Source organism: Pantherophis guttatus, chromosome 1 (genome assembly GCF_059756535.1).
Source record: "Pantherophis guttatus breed Tessera chromosome 1, ASM5975653v1, whole genome shotgun sequence".
Classification (NCBI taxonomy): Eukaryota; Metazoa; Chordata; class Lepidosauria; order Squamata; family Colubridae; genus Pantherophis; species Pantherophis guttatus.
In genome coordinates this window covers 346,503,483-346,523,072 of record NC_142063.1, presented here as the reverse complement: position 1 = coordinate 346,523,072, position 19,590 = coordinate 346,503,483, and the positions used below count along the sequence as shown (strand labels likewise).

General features: G+C 43.6%; 1 protein-coding gene across 2 annotated transcripts in view; it reads left to right on the top strand.

The window, feature by feature from the left end:
• SPECC1 (sperm antigen with calponin homology and coiled-coil domains 1) overlaps nucleotides 1-19,590 on the top strand; it is a 172,511-nt gene that overhangs the window by 60,657 nt on the left and 92,264 nt on the right. The window lies entirely within an intron of this gene.

Sequence of the window (19,590 nt, the reverse complement as noted above, 5' to 3'; positions counted from 1 at the left end):
GAAAGAAAAGAGAGAGAGAGAAAGAAAAAAGAGAGAAAGGAAGGACAAGGAAGGAAAGAAAGGAGAAAGAAAAGAAAGAGATAGAAAGGAAGGAAGGAAGAAGGAAAGGAAGAAAGAAAGAGGAAAGAAGGAAGGGAAAGAAAGGGAAAGGGACAAAGAAAGAAAGAAAACATAAACGAACAAATAAACAAAAAGGAAGGAAGGAAGAAAACAAATTTAAAAAAAGAAATAAAATGTAAATAAATAAATAATAATAAATAAATAGAAAAGGAAGGAAGGAAGAAATATATAATAAATATATAAATAATAAATATATAAATAAATAAAAAGAAATAATAAAAAGAAAGACAAAGAAAGAAAGAGAAAGATAAATAAAGGGTAAGAACATAAATGAATAAGTAAGTAAGTAAGTAAGTAGAAAGAAAGGGTGACAGAAAGAAAGAAAGAAAAAAGTACAAAAGGAATATATCATAAGTAGAATTGTAGAATGTCACTCTGAAAAAATGCTTAAGAAGAAATTATACTCTTTTTGTGTATGTGTTGTATAAATGTTTGTTGTGTATATGTTACGTATGTCTTTTTTAATATTTATATTCAATAAAAACTACTTTAAAAAAAAAAGTACAAATAAATAAATAAATAATAAAAAGAAAGAAAGGGAAAGAAAGAAGAAAGAAAGAAAGAAAGAAAGAAAGAAAGAAAGAAAGAAAGAAAGAAAGAAAGAAAGAAAAAAAAGATGGGAACCAAGAAACAAGGGAAGGTGGGAGCAAAAAGGAGGAAAGTGGGGAAGGAAGGAAAGAAAAGAAAACCCCCTTTCCTTTGGGATTTGACCCCCCCCATCTAAGACCTTCCTGGAGTCCAGCCAAGCCTTCCCCTTCCTTGGCCGGTGCTGGGAGAGACCCCTCTGATGCCCATCATCATCCTGAGAATACCGGGCAGGGGGTTCTTTTGGGGGGGGGGGAAGGGGAAAGGAAGAGCCGTTTTCTCTCCACCCATCCAGACTTCGACCTTGAACAAGACCCCACCCGGGGGGAGGGGGGGCTCATGAATTTTAATGCCCCCCTCATTAACATCTTCTCCTTTGAATGCTTTCCCTGCCCCTCCCCCCTGCTCTTTTTTTTCCTGAAAGAATAGGGGAGGGGGCTTGAGGTGGAGGGGGTGGGAAGACCCCTTCCCCCTTCCCCTCTCTTCTGTTTAAATCAGTATATTTATTCAAACGTGGCCCGTTTAAGATGGGAGGACTTCAACTCCCAGAATTCCCCAGCCAGCGTTGCTGGCTGGGGAATTCTGGGAGTTGAAGTCCTCCCATCTTAAACAGGCCACGTTTGGGGGAAAAAAACTGATTTAAGATCAAGGAGGCTCCCAGAGACACTTTTGGATCCAGAAAATACTTTTTTAAGTTTCCTTTCTGAAGGATCTGCCGGCATCCTTTCCAACAAACACCTGGCTTTTTGTCGACCCCTGTAAAACGTTTGCATCCCTCCAGACACAGAAGTTTAAACCATGTTTCCGCAAAAGTGTTTTCTAGCCATGTTTTTTCTGACTTCACTTCTCCCTGCCCTGCTTCCATTTTTGGGTTTGTTGGTTGGTTGGTTTATTTTTTGGCTGCCAGTTTTTAGTGCCTAAAAAAATACCGGCTCGCTCTACAGGGTTGTTGTTTGCGAAGCGTGTTAGGGGGAAGTTTGCAGGAGTAAAAAGCCCTGTGACCAGCTTAACAACGTTGTGGTTATTTGCTAGAGAAAAAGGGCCAGAGCAGGTTTTTTGGGGTGTGGTGGGGGTGGGAGATGATTTAGGAAACATTGACAGGCAGGTATGATGGTTGGGGGGAGGGAGGGAGCAGTAGCAGGAAAGAAAAAGAAAAAGAAAGAAGGAAGGGAGGGAGGGAGGGAGGGAGGGAGAGAGAGAGAGAGAGAGAGAAAAGAAAGAAAGAAAGAAAGAAAGATCAAAATACATGTAGTCCTCGACTTACGACAGTTCATTCAGTGACCTTTGAAGTTACAACAGCACTGGAACAAAAATGACCTATGACTGGTTTTTCATACTTACGACCGTTGCAGTAAGTATGAAATTTGGAACGCTTGGCGACTGGTTCATATTTACGACAAGTTGTAGCGTCCCAGGTTTTGCGACCTTCTGACCAGCATGGGGAAGCCGGATTCACTTAACAACAACCTCGTGACTCACTTAAGAACCGCAGCGAGTCGCTTAACAACCGTGACGAGGAAGGTGGTTAAATGCGGCAAAATTCACTTGACAGATGTCTCGCTTAGCGACGTAAATGTTGGGCTCAAGTTGAGGTCGTAAGTCGAGGGACTACTGTATGTTTGGAGGAAAGTTAGAGAAAGGATAGAAAGATACAGAGAGAGAGAAATGATGGAAATGATGGAGAATGGAGAGAAAGATATATATATATATGTGGGAGAGAGGAGATAGAAGGACAGACAGACAATCTGATTTTTTTTTTTAATTTGATTTATATGCCGCCTTCTCCGGAGACTCAGGGTGGCTTACAATGTGTTAAGCAATAGCCTTCATACTTTTGTATATTTTATACAAAGTCAGCTTATTGCCCCCACAAACTGGGTCCTCAATTTACCCACCTTAGAAAGGATGGAAGGCTGAGTCAACCTTGAGCCTTGGCGAGATTCGAACCTGCAGTAATTGCAGGCAGCTGGATGTTAATTACAATGCATTAGTCTGCTGAGCTATCCAGGCTCCTGATAGATAGATATTCTGTCTGATGAATCAATCTGTCAGTCAGACAGACTGTCTGTCTGTCTATATCTATCATCTGTCTATCTATCTATCATATATCTATCTATCATCTGTCTATCCCTATCATTCCTCATCCCTCAATCATTTAACATTTGATAAATAAATAAAAATCTATCACAACTACCATAAAGAGAGAGAAAGAAAGAGGTAAAGATAGATCTGTAGACAATAGGGAGGGATGGAGGGAGAGAGAGAGAGAGAGAGAGAAAGAAAGAAAGAAAGGAAAGAAAGAAAGAAAGAAAAGAAAGAAATGATAAAAGAGCAAGACGGAGAGATAGAAGAGAGAGAGAGATACGACAGACAGGTATTTCTATAGGTATTTGGAATATTGATAGATATTTGGAATATTGCTTTCACGGTTTGGTTCTATATAGCAAAAGTAATCTCTTTGTTTGTGCAAATTGTGGCCTAGGCCTTTGAATGCAATTTGTGTGTTTGCATCCAGTCCTGACTCATTAGCCAATAAATAAAGCCGACCACCTTGTAAGGCAGGTGAGTTTTCTCACCTGAGGGGAAGGGAGGGGAGGGGGGGGAGGCCGCAGAGGCCTGGGGTGGGGGTGGGGGGGATTCCAAGCGAAGCTGAGATCTTCAATCAGGTCATCACGGCTGCATTGCTTCACTTTACATAACTCTGGCGTCTCCTCCGTCGCTTCTCGTTCTCGGGACCTCTGTCAAAATTATCCCTAAAACCTCAACCCCTTTCGCCTGACTTCTTGAGAATGGGTCAGAGATCTGGCTTCAAGATCCACTCGATCCGGCTTTCTACTCTGAGGGCGTTTCCGCTTCTTGCTTCCAGATGGGCCGGTTCGGAGTTCGAATCTGGTTCCTCAGGATCTTTTTTCGGGTGGCAAATTGGGGAGGAGCAGTGAGGTTTAACAATAAGCAGACGGTCCTCGATGTACGACCACAAATTCAGCCCAACGTTTCTTGTTCCTAAGTGAGACAGTTGTTAATTGAGTTTTTTCGCCCTTTAACGACTTTTCTTGCCACTGTTGTTAAGTGAATCACTGCGGTTTTTAAGTTAGCAACATGGTTGTTAAGTGAATCTGGCTTCTCCATTGACGCTGCTTGTCAGAAGGTCGCAAAAGGGGATCATGTGACCCTGGGGCAGTGCAACCGTCATAAATATGAGTCACTTCCTAAGCGCCTGAATTTTGATTACGTGACCACGGGGATGCTGTAACGGTTGTAAGTGTGAAACATGGTCCTAAGTTGCTTTTTTCAGTGCCGTTGTCACTTCAAACGGTCACTAAATGAACTGTTGTAAGTCAAGGACTACCTGTCGTCGAATTGCAACCACTTGTTTAACGACTGTTGTTAAGTGAATCACCCCGGTTGTTCAGTGAATCACACCATTGTTAAGTGAATCTGCCTTCCCTATTGACTTTGCTTGTCTCTAAATGAACTGTTGTAAGTCAAGGACTACCTGTCGCCGACTTGCAACCACTTGTTTAACGACTGTTGTTAAGTGAATCACCTCGGTTGTTCAGTGAATCACACCGTTGTTAAGTGAATCTGCCTTCCCCATTGACTTTACTTGTCAGAAAATTGCTAAAGGGGATCACATGACCCCCGGGAGCATTGCAACGGTCATAAATGCGAGTCAGTTGCCAAGCGTCCGGATTCTGCAGCAGTGAAAAGTATAAAAAACGGTCCTCGGTCACTTTTTCCAGTGCCGCCGTAACTTTGGACGGTCACTAAACGAATTGTTGTAAGTCAAGAACTATCTGTATACTTACATGTGTAAATTAATAGTTGGCTGGCTTCCATTGTTCCTTGGAAAACGTGTCATGGTCAGCTTGTAATTGAGGGAAATCAACGGCTACGCGAAAGTTACACAGGACAGATTTTGCCAAAATTGAGGCAGCGGTCCCTAGTGGGAAGATCTGGAGAAAGCAGTATAGGTAGTCCTCCGTTTACGACCGGCACTGGGATCAGACCTTCCGTTGCTCAGCGAGGTGGCTGTGAAGTTAAGTCGTGCCTGATTTTACGACTGATTTTGGCGATGGTTGTTAAGCGAATCACCATGGTCGTTAAGTGAATCGGGCGGTCGTTCCAGTGAATCCCGCTTCTCCCATCGAGCTTGCGTGTTGGAAGATCACAAATTCGACTCTGGGATACTGCAAACGCCAGTCCAAATTTGGATCAACTGTGACAGTCGTAAGTGTGAAGACTGCTTGCTAAGTCCCCTTTCTCAGTGGTGTCGTGACTTTGAGCAGTCGCTAAGCGAACGGTTGTAAATCGAGGACTATCTGTGTTGGCCTTGGGCTCCATCAATGTTCTGAAATTATGAATTAGTTCCTGTTGGGAGGCTGGCCAGGTTTTTGCCTTGTGCCAGATTATTTATAGGTTCTCCTGCTTGAGTAGGGGGCTGGACTAGAAGACCTCCGAGGTCCCTTCCAGCTCTATTCCATTCCATTCCGGGTATTTTGCTGTGCACTCAAGACCCTGTTGTTCCGCCAGGCCGGGCTATCAACGTAATAATTTTAAATTGGGTGTTTTCAATTTCTGGGGTTTTAAACTGAGCCGAATTATTTAATAATTTTAAATTATTTTAATTGATGTTTGTCTTGTGCTTTTAATAGGCTTTACACCGCCCTGAGTCCTTCGGGAGAAGGGCGGTATAGAAATAAAATATTATTATTATTATTATTATTATTATTATTATTATTATTATTATTATTATTATTATTATTATTATTATTATTACTATTATTATTATTATAGAAATAAATTATTATTATTATTATTATTATTCCATTCCATTCAAATCGTATTCTATTCTATTTCTACTCTACACCTATTCTATTCTATTTTACTCTACTCTATTCTATTCTATTCTATTCTATTTTATTCCTATGCTTATTCTATTCTATTCTATTCTATTCTATTCTATTCTATTCTATTCCTATGCTTATTCTATTCTATTCTATTCTATTTTATTCCTATGCTTATTCTATTCTATTCTATTCTATTCTATTCTATTCTATTCTATTCTATTCCTATGCTTATTCTTATTTCTTACTTCTATTCTATTCTTATTTAGAGTAGTTCATACAGAAATAGGATTGGGAAGCACCGAAGTGGTTTACTGGCAAACGGACGCTGTGCGAAACAATCATTTCTTTTGGTTTCATAACAATTTAAAAAAAAAAAAAATTACGAAAAACACAGGTAGCCCTGTACATGTTCAGCGATCCATCAATATGATTATTGTTAGAAGCCGGTATTATAAATATTATTATTGTTAGAAGCCAGCAGCTTTGGCAAACAAGGAAGCCCTATACGGGAACGAGGACTGTGCCAGTTGGCTGGGTGGGGGATGATGAAACTTGTAGTCGTTTTTTCCCTCTGTTTTCTCCCTTTTCATTTACCACCTTTCAGTAGCGGGTTCCATAACCCATCGCTACTGGTTTGCTCGTGGGTAGCAACCCCCCCCCACTGCCACCTTTCCCCCCTAACCAGAGGAGATTCAGACGCCCCGAAGTCAGACAGCTGCAAATTCTCCCTCCCGTCTGTTTTTTCTGGGTCTTTCCCAATTCTGCAGTCGTGGCCTTTTTTGGATGGGGATGCTGCATGAGCAATTCCTGACCCACCGAAAAAATTCCCCAGAAAACACCCAGGTTTGGGTTGAGATGAATCAGGAGTTGCCTGTCGGAATCTGATATTTTTACGGCCTCTTTCGCCTTCTCCAAAAGACGGGGGTGGGAAGAAGCCCCCCTTCCTTTTCTTGCCCAGAAAAGTGCCTTAAGAAGCAGAAGATTTTAAATAAGATCATCACCAACATCTTCTGATTTTTGGATCAGGACACAACGCTCCTCCTATAATTTCTAGTTTTAGAGCTGGGCACGGGGCATTTTAATCTCACAGGAATAGTTGGAGATAAATTAGACCAGTCTTTTTCAAACTTGGCCAGTTGAGGAGGGGTGGACTTCCACTCCCAGAATCCCCTAGCCAGCTATGCTTTAAGATGAGAGGACTTCCACTCCCAGAATCCCCCAGCCAGCTATGCTTTAAGAGGGGTGGGCTTCCACTCCCAGAATCCCCCAGCCAGCCTCCTTTAAGAGGGGTGGACTTCCACTCCCAGAATTCCCCAGCTGGAATGATTTAAGAGGGGTGGACTTCCACTCCCAGAATTCCCCAGCTGGAATGATTTAAGAGGGGTGGACTTCCACTCCCAGAATCCCCCAGCCAGCCATGCTTTAAGAGGGGTGGACTTTGATTATGCCATAGGGATGCTAGAAAGGTCATAAGTGTGAAAAATGGTCATAAGTCACTTTGTTCAGTGCTATTTAACTTCAAGCGGTCACTAAACGAACTGTTGTCTGCCAAGGGGTACTTGCATTGTTTTCTGTGTAGTCATTTTTGCATATGTTAACATTTGGATAGGAGACCACCAAGAGATCCCAAAGTCGCACATTAGATTGGGAAGCTAAAGAAAAAAACACCCCCAGATGAAGGAAAATGTACATCCCCCCCTCCCCCCTTTCTGGCTAAGAACCCTGCATGGACATGTCTCAGAAAATGAGCTCAACTCGATTTAACCTCTCAAATATTCAAACGCTTTCCAGATTCGGGGCGGGAGGAATTAAAATTAGATTAAAAATCCCAGTGAGGTAAGTCAAGCTTGATTGTGCCCACGCCGGGAAGGGCCAAGTCAGACCACCCAAAAAGTTTGGGGCAGAGTCACGATTCCTCCCTCTCCCGGCGTGCCAATAGCCTTTTGCTCAGCCTTTCCGTAGAGCCGAGGCTGCTCGGGCAAGCAAGCCAAGCTGCGTGCATAAAAAAGGAAGGTTATCTCTCCCCCTGCGACCCTCCCCCCCTCAATGGACTACCCAGGTGGGGCAGAGTAGCCCGTCTCTCCCAAGCCTCAGGTAAAGCTGGCAAGACACCTGGGAAATGCAGACACGTAGTCACCTTAAGGACGTCTGAGAGTTTTATTAATTTATTAGTAAGAGATTTATTTCTTATTTAGATTTATTTATTTATTTGTTTGTTTGTTAGTTAGTTAGTTAGTTAGTTAGTTAGTTCGATTTATATGCCGCCCTTCTCCGGAGATTCAGGGCGGCTTACAATGCATTAAGCAATAATGCATTGTAAGCAAAAATTTATTTCTTCTTCTTCTTATTTCATATTCCGTTTATTATTTATTTATTTACAGATTTATTCCTTATTATTATTATTTTTTATTCCCTTTACTATTTATTTATTTACAGATTTATTCCTTATTATTTCTTATTCCCTTTATTATTTATTTATTTACAGATTTATTCCTTATTATTATTCCTTATTCCCTTTATTATTTATTTATTTACAGATTTATTCCTTATTATTTCTTATTCCCTTTATTATTTATTTATTTATTTATTTACAGATTTATTCCTCATTATTATTTCTTACTCTTATTTATTATTGGTTTATTACAGGTAGTTTTGCCTCCCCGTTTTACGACTTTCCTTAACAACGTTTGTTAAGGGAATCGCTCCAATCATTAAATTAGTTAGGACGATCGTTAAGCGAAGCGGGTCAGAAGGGGATTGTGTCACCTCGCGACTGTCATAAATAGCAAAGCCAAGTCAGTGGGGAAACCAGATTCACTTAACAATCGGGTTACAGTTGCGGTGATTCACTTAACAACTGCGAAGGTCGTAAAATGAGGCAAAACCCACTTCACAGATGCCTCACTTAACAACAGAAATTTTGGGCTCCATGGCGGTCGTAAGTCAAGGACTACCTGTAGCAAAGCGAGACAGTTGTTAAATGTGTTTTGCCCCCATTTTACGACGTTTCCGGCCGCAGATGATAAGGGAATCGCTCCAGCTGTTAAGTCAGTCACACCGTCATTAAGCGGATCCGGCTTTCCCATTGACTTTGCTCGTCCGAAGTTCAGAAGAGGGGATCACATGATCCCGGGAACAATGAAACTGTCATAAGTACATGCCAGTTGCCGAGTGTCTGAATTTTGATCCGGTGACCATGGGGATAGTGCAACGGTCGTAAGCATGAATCATGGTCTTAAGTCACTTTTTTTTTTTTTGTTGCGTTGTAACTTTGAATGGTCACTAAAACGAACGGTTTGAAGTCAAGAGCTACCTGCAATTTGTCTAAATTTGGAAAGCCCGATTTATATTTTTTATTGTCCGGTGGAAAGCGGGGAGACAATAGACAGGCGCTAGAAAAACGGCAGGCAGGAAAGGTCGAATGAGACATTACGGGGTCTGGAGCAGCCCCTGAGGGACCTGGGTTCAAATCTTACCTCCAGCCAGAAGCTTCCCTCCACACAGCTGCCATCCTGGGGGAAATGAAGCTTATAACCTCCCAGATGTTGTGGATGCTCCATCGCTTGGAGGTTTTCAAGGAGAAACCGGGCAACCATTCGTCTGGGTCTCCTGCTTGAGCAGCGGGTTGGGCTAGATGACCTCTAAGGTTCCCCCCCCACCCACCCAATCTCTGTTTATTGTGAGCCTGGGTTCCAGAAATCTGGAATTTGCAGAAGGGAGACTTTCAAGGCAAGGATGAAGCTAGCTGGATTCCCAAGGCCTGCTTTGTTTTGTTTTGTTTTTTCGTTTTTTTGCACATCACGTCTCGTTCTCCCATTCCTCAAATCCGATCCTTGGGAATCGTGGGAACGGGTCCTCGGTCTGCGAGGGTGTTGGAGGAGCTGGACAGAAAGAGACGCACGAAGTGTTGCGGCTTTGTTCTTCTCTGCTAGCTTTTCCACTCTTTTTTCTTCTAATCTCCCAGATAGCGAAAAGGGCCTGGGAACCGCCATTCCCAAGGTTGCAAGTTTGCAAACCCGGCCATTGGTAACCAGTGGAACTACCTGCAACTATTCTCACCACTCCCGAAGTCCATCCCCCTTGGGGTTCTTGTGCGCCCGACGGGTAAGGCGGCCGAAGGTTGCTGCCATTCGATAAATGCTGCCGTTTTATTGAAATCTGAGGTTTCGTCTTTGAGAGCTGTGCGGGATGAAAATTTCATTTTATCCCCTGATCCCCTTTTCTAACCAGCAAACTCAACGGGGAACTCAGATTCACTTAACAGCCGGGTGACTGTGCTGATTCGCTTAACAGCTGTAGCAGGAAAAGTCATAAAAATGGGGCAAAACTCACTTAATACATACTTTGCTTAGCAACTTTGAGCTCAATTGTGGTTGGAAGTCGAGGACTACTAGTATTTGCTGCTTACTCAGAGTCTTGCATTTTAGGGCAGTGTTTCCCGATCTTAAGAGGGGTGGACTTCAATTCCCAGAATCCCCCAGCCAGCCTGCTTTAAAATGCATGGACTTCAACTCCCAGAATCCCCCAGACAGCATGCTTTAAAATGCATGGACTTCAACTCCCAGAATCCCCCAGACAGCATGCTTTAAGATGGGTGGACTTCCACTCCCAGAATCCCCCAGCCAGCATACTTTAAGAGGGGTGGACTTCCACTCCCAGAATCCCCCAGCCAGCATGCTTTAAAATGCATGGACTTCAACTCCCAGAATCCCCCAGCCAGCATGCTTTAAAATGCATGGACTTCAACTCCCAGAATCCCCCAGACAGCATGCTTTAAGATGGGTGGACTTCCACTCCCAGAATCCCTCAGCCAGCCATGCTTTAAGATGGGTGGACTTCAACTCCCAGAATCCCCCAACCAGCAATGCTTTAAGAGGGATGCATCTGCTGACTGGTGAATCCTGGGAACTGAAGTCCACCCATCTTCAACTTGCTAAGATTGAGAATTATTAGGGGCTCTGACCGATAAATCACCCCATTTCCCTCTTTCCAAAATCTTATTCTAAATAATCGAAGCCATCTAAATCTTTTAAAAAAAATCTTTTTTTTTTCCTACTGCTCTTGGCCGTAAGTTTGGAGACTGTGGCTCTTCCAAAGAAAATCCGAAGCTCGAAAGAAAAAACTGTTTTCCGTGAACTCAGCTCTACCTTTTCAGGTGTGTGTTTACGGGTGTGGACGTCAGCTTTGCATCCAGACGGTGCCAGGTTCAAGGTTAAGCGTGAGAGCTGATGGGGAAAAGTTCCGTGCTCCAAGGCAGCCTCGGGTGAAATTGCCACCCGTTGCCAGCTTCAGAGGAAACGGACAAAGGAAATTCTTAATTCTCGGTGTCTTTGCTTTAAAGTCGGGACGCGATTAAAATAAAGTCGGATCGAATTGACCTTAGGACCTCACTCCACCCACTTCTTTATCCTGGCCTCACCTGCCCTTGGAAAGCGGCCAGAGAATGCCAGCCTGGTGCCAACCCTTATTTATTATTCATTTTATTTATTTAAAAACATTTGCACGGTTAGTCCTCGACTTACGACCGTCATGGAGGCCAGAATTCCAGTCGTTAAGTTGTGCCGGGTGTTCAATGGCTCACCAAATGATTGATTTTCCAATCTTTTCAGTAGCGGTTATTATTTTATTTATTTTATTTTTTTAAATGTATTGCCCGTCCGTCTTGCCACAGGGTAACTCTGGTAACTCTATGACCCGTTTTTCACACTTAACGACCGTTGCACCCATCCCCGACGGTCACGTGATCCGAATTCAGACGTTGGGCATACTGACTTATATTTATGACGGTGGCAGCGTCTCCCGGCGTCACGCGATCCCGTTTTGTGACCTTCCGACACAAGCAAAGTCAAGGGGGGAAGCCAGATTCGCTTAACGACCTTGTGACTGACTTTAACAATGGCGGTGATTCACTTAATAACTGTGGCAAGAAAGGTTGTAAAACGGGGAAAAAATTCACTTTAAAAACTGCCCCACTTAGCAATGTAAATTTGGGGCTCAATTGTGGTCGTAATTCGAGGACTCCCTATAATACAGAAAGTGGAAAAACGTGGGCTTCCCTCGTCTTGTTTCTCCTTGGACGGAACTACAGGGAGTTCTCGACATTCGTTTAGCGACGGTTCAAAGTCACGACGGTGCTGGAAAACCTTGGCTTGCAAACTCACACTTACAACCTTTGCCGACGCCAAAATTCAGGCACTTGGCAACTCGCATGTAGTTACGAAGGCAGGTCATCCAGTGGGGCCAAACCAGGGGTGAAATGCTCCCGGTTCAGACCGGTTCAACCGAACAGGTAGCGGTGACGCCTCGAGGAACCGCCCACCCGCCCAGTGGGCGTTACTTCCTGGTTTTAATCAGGAAGTAACCTGTTTTTTTTACCCTCTGCGAATGCGCGGAAGGTTTTGTGCACGCGCAAAGAATTGGCGAGCGCACGTGCACTTCCGAACCGATAGGGAAGGTAAATAGATTTCACCCCTGGGCCAAACACTCTTTTAACAATTGTCTCGCTTAGCAACAGAAATTTTGGGCTCAATTCCCGTCGTAAATCGAGGACTACCTGTATCAGAGTCCTAAACATTTAAAAGCCTGGCATCAGAATTAAGCGTCAGCAAACAGACCGTGGTTAAAACGGTTTGTTCCCTTGCTTAGCAAGGATGTAGCCCCACAAAGCGGAATGATTGGCTGATATAAGAACCAAGAGAGAAGCTCAGCCATGTCAAGGAGCAGTCTACCTGCAGAGCTGGGCTACACATAATTTAACAACCGTTTCGCCCAGAACCGAAAATATGAGCTCACATGCAGATTGACTTCACTTGCGTGTGCGGCTTCAGCGCGCGCACATGGCCTTCCACAGACACGCTTTTCTCATATGTGCGTGACTTAGAAAACGTGGCTAAACAGGGCGGCATAGCGCCAGGGCGCGTGGACAGGCCCACCCACAGGTCTCTACTACCAATTCGTCCGAACCGGCTGAATCCCCACCACTGTCTACCTTGCAAGTCAAGATTTTAGAAACATCCAGCTTAAGCCGTTTCGGTGTTTTTTTATTCTGCGGAAAATTAAACTTCTCCCTTCTCCGTCCTCCCCTCGAATCCCACTTTTATTTATTCAGACTTCAAGGAAAGTTTCTGGCTGCCAGTTTTTATCGGGGCAGAGAATGTTCCCCCCCCCCCCTGTCATCCGTTGTTGTTGCTGTTTTGCTATCTGGGTGACCTTCCCAGGAGAAAATTCACACAAACACACACAAAAACGCCCCGACCTCTGTGGCTTTGGTGAGTTGCTGCCGTGACCTCCATCCGCTGAGCTGGGAGTTTGTCCTCCACATTGCAGACATAATAACATTTGCAATCGAGATCAGGGAGGGTGACTTGGCCTGGCTGAAATTGGGGGATTTGAGGTGGATAATGCGCCAAAACAGCGTTTTTTTAGACTTGGCAATTTTAAGATTGGTGGACTTCCACTCCTAGAATTCCCCAGCCAGCTTGCTTTTTTAACAGATTAAAACAGAGTTGGAAGGGACCTTGTAGGTCATCTAGTCCAACCCCCCACCAAGCAGGAGACCCTACACCATTCCTGACCGATGGCAGCCCAGTCTCTTCTTGAAAGCCTCCAGGGATGAAGCTCCCACAACTTCCGAAGGCAACTTCTCTTCCATGGGTTGATTGTTCTCACGGTCAGGAAATTTCTCCTTATTTCCAGGTTGAATCTCTCCTTGATCAGTTTCCATCCATTGTTCCTTGTCCGGCCTTCGGGTGCTTTGGAGAATAGCCTGACCCCCTTCCTCCTCTCTGGGGCAGCCCCTCAAATATTGGAAGATGCTCTCCTGTCTCCCCTGGTCCTTCTCTTCACTAGACCAGCCATGCCCAGTTCCTGCAACCGTTCATCGTATCTTTTAGCCTCCAGTCCCCTAATCCTCTTTCTTGCTCTTCTCTGCATTCTTTCCAGAGTCTCATTTTTTTTATAGTGTGGTGACGAACAAAACTGGATGCAGTACTCTAGGTGTAGCCTTACTAAGGCTTTATAGAGTGGTATTAGTACCTCCCTTGATCTTGATTGTATCCCTCTGTTCATGCAATTTAGGATTGCGTTGGTGATGGACTTCAACTCCCAGAATTCCCCTTCCATCATGCTTTAAAATACATGGACTTCAATTCCCAGAATTCCCCGTCCATCACGCTTTAAAATACATGGACTTCAATTCCCAGAATTCCCCGTCCATCACGCTTTAAAATACATGGACTTCAACTCCCAGAATTCCCCGTCCATCACGCTTTAAAATACATGGACTTCAACTCCCAGAATTCCCCCTCCATCACGCTTTAAAATACATGGACTTCAACTCCCAGAATTCCCCCTCCATCACGCTTTAAAATACACGGACTTCAATTCCCAGAATTCCCCATCCATCACGCTTTAAAATACATGGACTTCAATTCCCAGAATTCCCCATCCATCACGCTTTAAAATACATGGACTTCAATTCCCAGAATTCCCCGTCCATCACGCTTTAAAATACATGGACTTCAATTCCCAGAATTCCCCGTCCATCACGCTTTAAAATACATGGACTTCAATTCCCAGAATTCCCCGTCCATCACGCTTTAAAATACATGGACTTCAATTCCCAGAATTCCCCGTCCATCACGCTTTAAAATACATGGACTTCAATTCCCAGAATTCCCTGTCCATCACGCTTTAAAATACATGGATGTCAATTCCCAGAATTCCCCGTCCATCACGCTTTAAAATACATGGACGTCAATTCCCAGAATTCCCCGTCCATCACACTTTAAAATACATGGACTTCAATTCCCAGAATTCCCCGTCCATCACGCTTTAAAATACATGGACTTCAATTCCCAGAATTCCCCGTCCATCACGCTTTAAAATACATGGACTTCAATTCCCAGAATTCCCCTTCCATCATGCTTTAAAATACATGGACTTCAATTCCCAGAATTCCCCATCCATCATGCTTTAAAATACATGGATGTCAATTCCCAGAATTCCCCGTCCATCATGCTTTAAAATACACGGACATCAATTCCCAGAATTCCCCGTCCATCACGCTTTAAAATACATGGATGTCAATTCCCAGAATTCCCCATCCATCACGCTTTAAAATACATGGATGTCAATTCCCAGAATTCCCCATCCATCATGCTTTAAAATACATGGACATCAATTCCCAGAATTCCCCATCCATCACGCTTTAAAATACATGGATGTCAATTCCCAGAATTCCACCCATCTTAAGTCCACCCATCTTAAAGTTTGCCAAGATTGAAAAATATTGCACTAAGATCTGGAACATTGCATTAAACATGGCACCAAAATCTGGAGAGAGAGAAAAAAACCCGCAGGATGTCTGATTAATTAAAAGCTAATTCTTTTAGTCGTCTCAGGTTTTCGTACCCCGCCCTGGGCAAACCGTTTTCCGAAGCCTGGCTGGCACCTATACAATATTTGGTGTGGATCTGTTTTGTAATTTTAACCCCCTGCAGTCCGGCTGGGCCTGCAGCTCTTTTATATAAATGGCTACCAATGGTTCACTTAGTGACTGTTCCAAAGTTACAACGGCACTAAAAAAAAGTGGCTTACGACCGTTTTTCACACTTACGACCTTTGCCGCATCCCCGTAGTCACGTGATCAAAATTCAGACGCTTGGCAACCGACTCGTATTTGCGACGGTTGCATTGTCCTCGGGTCACGTGACACACACACACACACACACGCACACACACACACCGGCTACCTTCTGACCAGCAAAGTCAACGGGGGGGGGGACGCCGGATTCGCTTAACAACCGTGTGCCTAACTTAACAACTGCAATTATTCACTTTTTTTTTTTTAAATTTGATTTATATGCCGCCCTTCTCCGGAGACTCAGGGTGGCTTACAATGCGTTAACCGTGGCGAGAAAGGTGGTAAAATGAGCCCAAATTCACCTAACAAATGTTTCGCTTAGCAACTGAAATTTTGGGGCTCCATTTTGGTCGTAAGCTGAGGACTACCTGTATCGTATTTATTTTAGAGCGCACCGAGAAGAATTACCTTTCAGGTATGCCCCGTAAGAGACTTCAGCTGTTGGTTGGGCTCATTTCCCAGTTTATTGAATCGTTTGCATTTTTCCGTGCAGGAAATACCTTCTATGCTCTGTGTGACTCACTCCGCCCCAGGCCAGCCACGGACGACTTGCAAGCTCACTTCCTTATTAAAAAAACTCCGGTTTACAAACCGGCTTCAGGCCAGTTTTCGTTTTGCAGAGCTGGCTTCCCCCTTTTCCCAAAAGGAGAAGAATTTCTACCCCTTTTTTAATCTCACGCACTGCAGGGAGTCCTCGAAGTACGTCCAACAATGGAGCGCAAAATATCTACCGCTAAGGGAGGCATCGATTAAGTGAGTTTGGCTCCCTTCGTACGACCTTCCTTGCCACGCTTGTTACGTGAATGGCTGCATTTGTTAAGTTAGGAACACCGTCGTTAAGCAAATCCAGCTTTCCCCATTGACTTTGCCTCTCCGCAAAAGGAGATCACGTGACCCTGGGATACTGCGACCGTCGTAAATAGGAGTCGTTTGCCAAGGGTCCGGATTTTAATGATGTGACCATGGGGGGAGCTGCAACGGTCGTAAGAGTGAAAACCGGTGCCATTGTAAATTGGAACAGTCACTAAGCAAATTGCTGTAAGATGAGGACTAAGCCATGGGCTGAATCTGAATCCAGCTTATCCAAGAAAGGAAGAGGAAAAAATGGGAAAGGGAGAAAGATGGATGGAAGGAAGGACGGAGAGAAAGTGAAAATGAGGGAAAAGAAGGAAGGAAAGGAATTGAAAATGAAGGGAAGGAGGGAGAGAAAGTGAAAATGAGGGAAAGGAAGGAAGGAAAGGAATTGAAAATGAGGGTAAGGAGGGAGAGAAAGTGAAAATGGGGGGAAAGAAGGAAGGAAAGGAATTGAAAATGAGGGGAAGGAAGGAGAGAAAGTGAAAATGGGGGAAAAGAAGGAAGGAAAGGAATTGAAAATGAAGGGAAGGAGGACAAGAAAGTGAAAATGAGGAAGGAAAGGAATTGAAAAAGAGGAAGGAAGGAAAGGAATTAAATGAAGGGAAGGAAGGAGAGAAAGTGAAAATGAAGGAAAAGAAGGAAGGAAAGGAATTGAAAATGAGGGAAAAGAAGGAAGGAAAGGAATTGAAAATGAAGGGAAGGAAGGTGAGAAAGTGAAAATGAGGGAAAAGAAGGAAGGAAAGGAATTGAAAAAGGGGAAGGAAGGAAGGAAAGGAATTAAAAATGAAGGGAAGGAAGGAGAGAAAGTGAAAATGAGGGGAAGGAAGGAAGAAAGGAAAGAAGTGAAAATGAGGGGAAGGAAGGAAGGGGAAGGGGAAGGAAGAAAGGAAAAAAATGGGACAGGGAAAAAAGAATGAGAAGGGAGGCAGGGAGGTGTCTGCGTAGTGGTTAGAGCAGTGTTTCTCAACCTTGGAAGCTTGAAGATGGATGGACTGGCTGGGGGATTCTGGGAGTTGAAGTCCACCCATCTTCAAGCTACTAAGGTGGAGAAACACTGCGTTAGAGGGTCTTTCTGTGCTGAGCAAATCCAAGCTGGGACCGTGTGGCTCTTTGGAGTGCCTGCACAGTTCCCTTACTCTCCGCCAGCCTCTGTGTGTGTGTGCATTTGTGTGTGTGTGTGTGTGTGTCTGCCTCTGTAATGTAGTTATGGCTGCCCCATTTGAAATCGGCCCCTCGGGAGAATATACGGAGTAATGATTAATCCCTTGGCCAGGAGGCCCAGGCCGAAAGCGAGAAGGAATTTCCCTTTGCTTGGCCTTGGCTTCCCTATCAGGCGTGCAACACTCATCCCGGGCTCTGATCGCAGGAACCCCTTCCTCTTTCAAGCAGGGCAGCCCTGAGCGAGGGTCTCCGCAGAGTTGGGGGGTCCCTAGCAGTTAGCAAGACTCCCCCTTGCTGGGACTCTCAAAACATTCCTTCTTATTTTAATTTTTTTTAATTTAATTTAAATACAGACGGGGGGGCCTCGGCTTACCACCAAAGTTTCTACTGCAAAGCGAGACCCTTGTTCGGTGAGTTTGTGCCCCGTTTTACGACCTTCCCGGCCACAGTCGTTAAGCGAATCACTGCAGTTGTGAAGTTAGTCACAGGGTTGTTAAGCGAACCTGGCTTCCCCCGTGGAAGGGGAAGGTCGCAAAAGGGGATCACATGAGCCCCAACCGTCATAAATATGAGCCCATTTGCCAAGCGTCTGGATTTCGACCACGTGACCATGAGGATGTTGCAGTGGTCGTAAGTGTGAAAAACGGTCCTAAGTCCATTTTTCCAGTGCTGTTGAAACTTCGAACGGTCACTAAATGGACTGTTATAAGATGAGGACTACCCGTATCTAAATGTCTAAGATAGCTGCCCATCTCAGCCTGTCACATTGGAGCTTATTTAAGAAACCATGGTTAGACCAGTCCATCTCGTTTTCGTGCAAATTCTTTGAATTTGGTCGTACTTTCCACCCTCTGAGGATCCTGCGGGGCTCAAATAACAGAATAACTGAGTTAGAAGGGACCTCGGAGGTCTTCTAGTCCAACCCCTTGCTGAAGCAGGAGGTCCCATATAATTTCAGACAAATGGTTGTCCAATCTCTTCTTAAAAAATTCCAGTGATGGAGCACCTACGTTCCTACAACTTCTGGTGGCCAGCTGTTCCACTGGTTAATTGTTCTCATTGTCAGGAAATTCCTCCTTAGTCCCAGGTTGCTTCTCTCTTTGATTAGTTTCCATCTGTTGCTTCTCCTCCAGCCTTCAGGTGCTTTAGAGAAGAGGTTGATCCCTTCTTCTCTGGGACAGCCCTTCAAATACTGGAAGAGTGATATCGTGTCTTCTCTAGTCCTTCTCTTTATTAAACTAGACATACCCAAATCCTGCAACCGTTCTTCGCATGTTTCAGCCTTCAATAATCTCCTGATCATCTCTGTTGCTCTTCTCTGCATTCTTTCTAGAGTCTCAACATCTTTTTTAGAATGGAATAGAATAGTATATTGGAATGAAGAATAGGGTAGAGTAGAGTAGAGTAGAATAGAATAGAATAGAATAGAATAGAATAGAATAGAATAGAATAGAATAGAATAGAATAGAATAGAATAGAATAGAATATTGGAATGAAGAATAGGGTAGAATAGAATAGAATATTGGAATGAAGAATAGAATAGAATAGAATAGAATAGAATAGAATATTGGAATGAAGAATAGGATAGAATAGAATAGAACAGAATTGAATAGAATAGAATAGAATATTGGAATGAAGGATAGGATAGGATAGAATAGAATATTGGAATGAAGAATAGGGTAGAATAGAATAGAACAGAATTGAATAGAATAGAATAGAATATTGGAATATAGGATAGGATAGGATAGGATAGGATAGGATAGGATAGGATAGGATAGGATAGGATAGAATAGAATAGAATAGAATAGAATATTGGAATGAAGGATAGGATAGGATAGAGTAGAGTAGAGTAGAGTAGAGTAGAGTAGAATAGAATAGAATAGAATAGAATAGAATAGAATAGAATAGAATAGAATAGAATAGAATAGAATAGAATAGAATTCTTTATTGGCCAAGTGGGATTGGACACACAGGGAATTTGTCTTTGGTGCAGATGCTCTCAGGGTACATAAAAGAAAAGCTACATTCATCAAGAATCATAAGGTACAACACTTAATGATAGTCATAGGGAACAAATAGGCAATCAAATCATATTAGGAAACAGTCAATATAAATCTTAAGGATACCAGCAACAAGGTTACAGTCATGCAGTCATAAGTGGGAGGAGATGGGTGGTGGGAACGATGAGAAGGTTAATAGTAGTGCAGACTTAGTAAATGGTTTGACAGTGTTGAGGGAATTAGTTGTTTAGCAGAGTGATGACGTTCGGGGAAAAACTGTCCTTGTGTCTAGTTGTTCTGGGGTGCAGTGCTCTATAGCGTCATTTTGAGGGTAGGAGTTGAAACAGTTTATGTCCAGGATGCAAGAAGTCTGTAG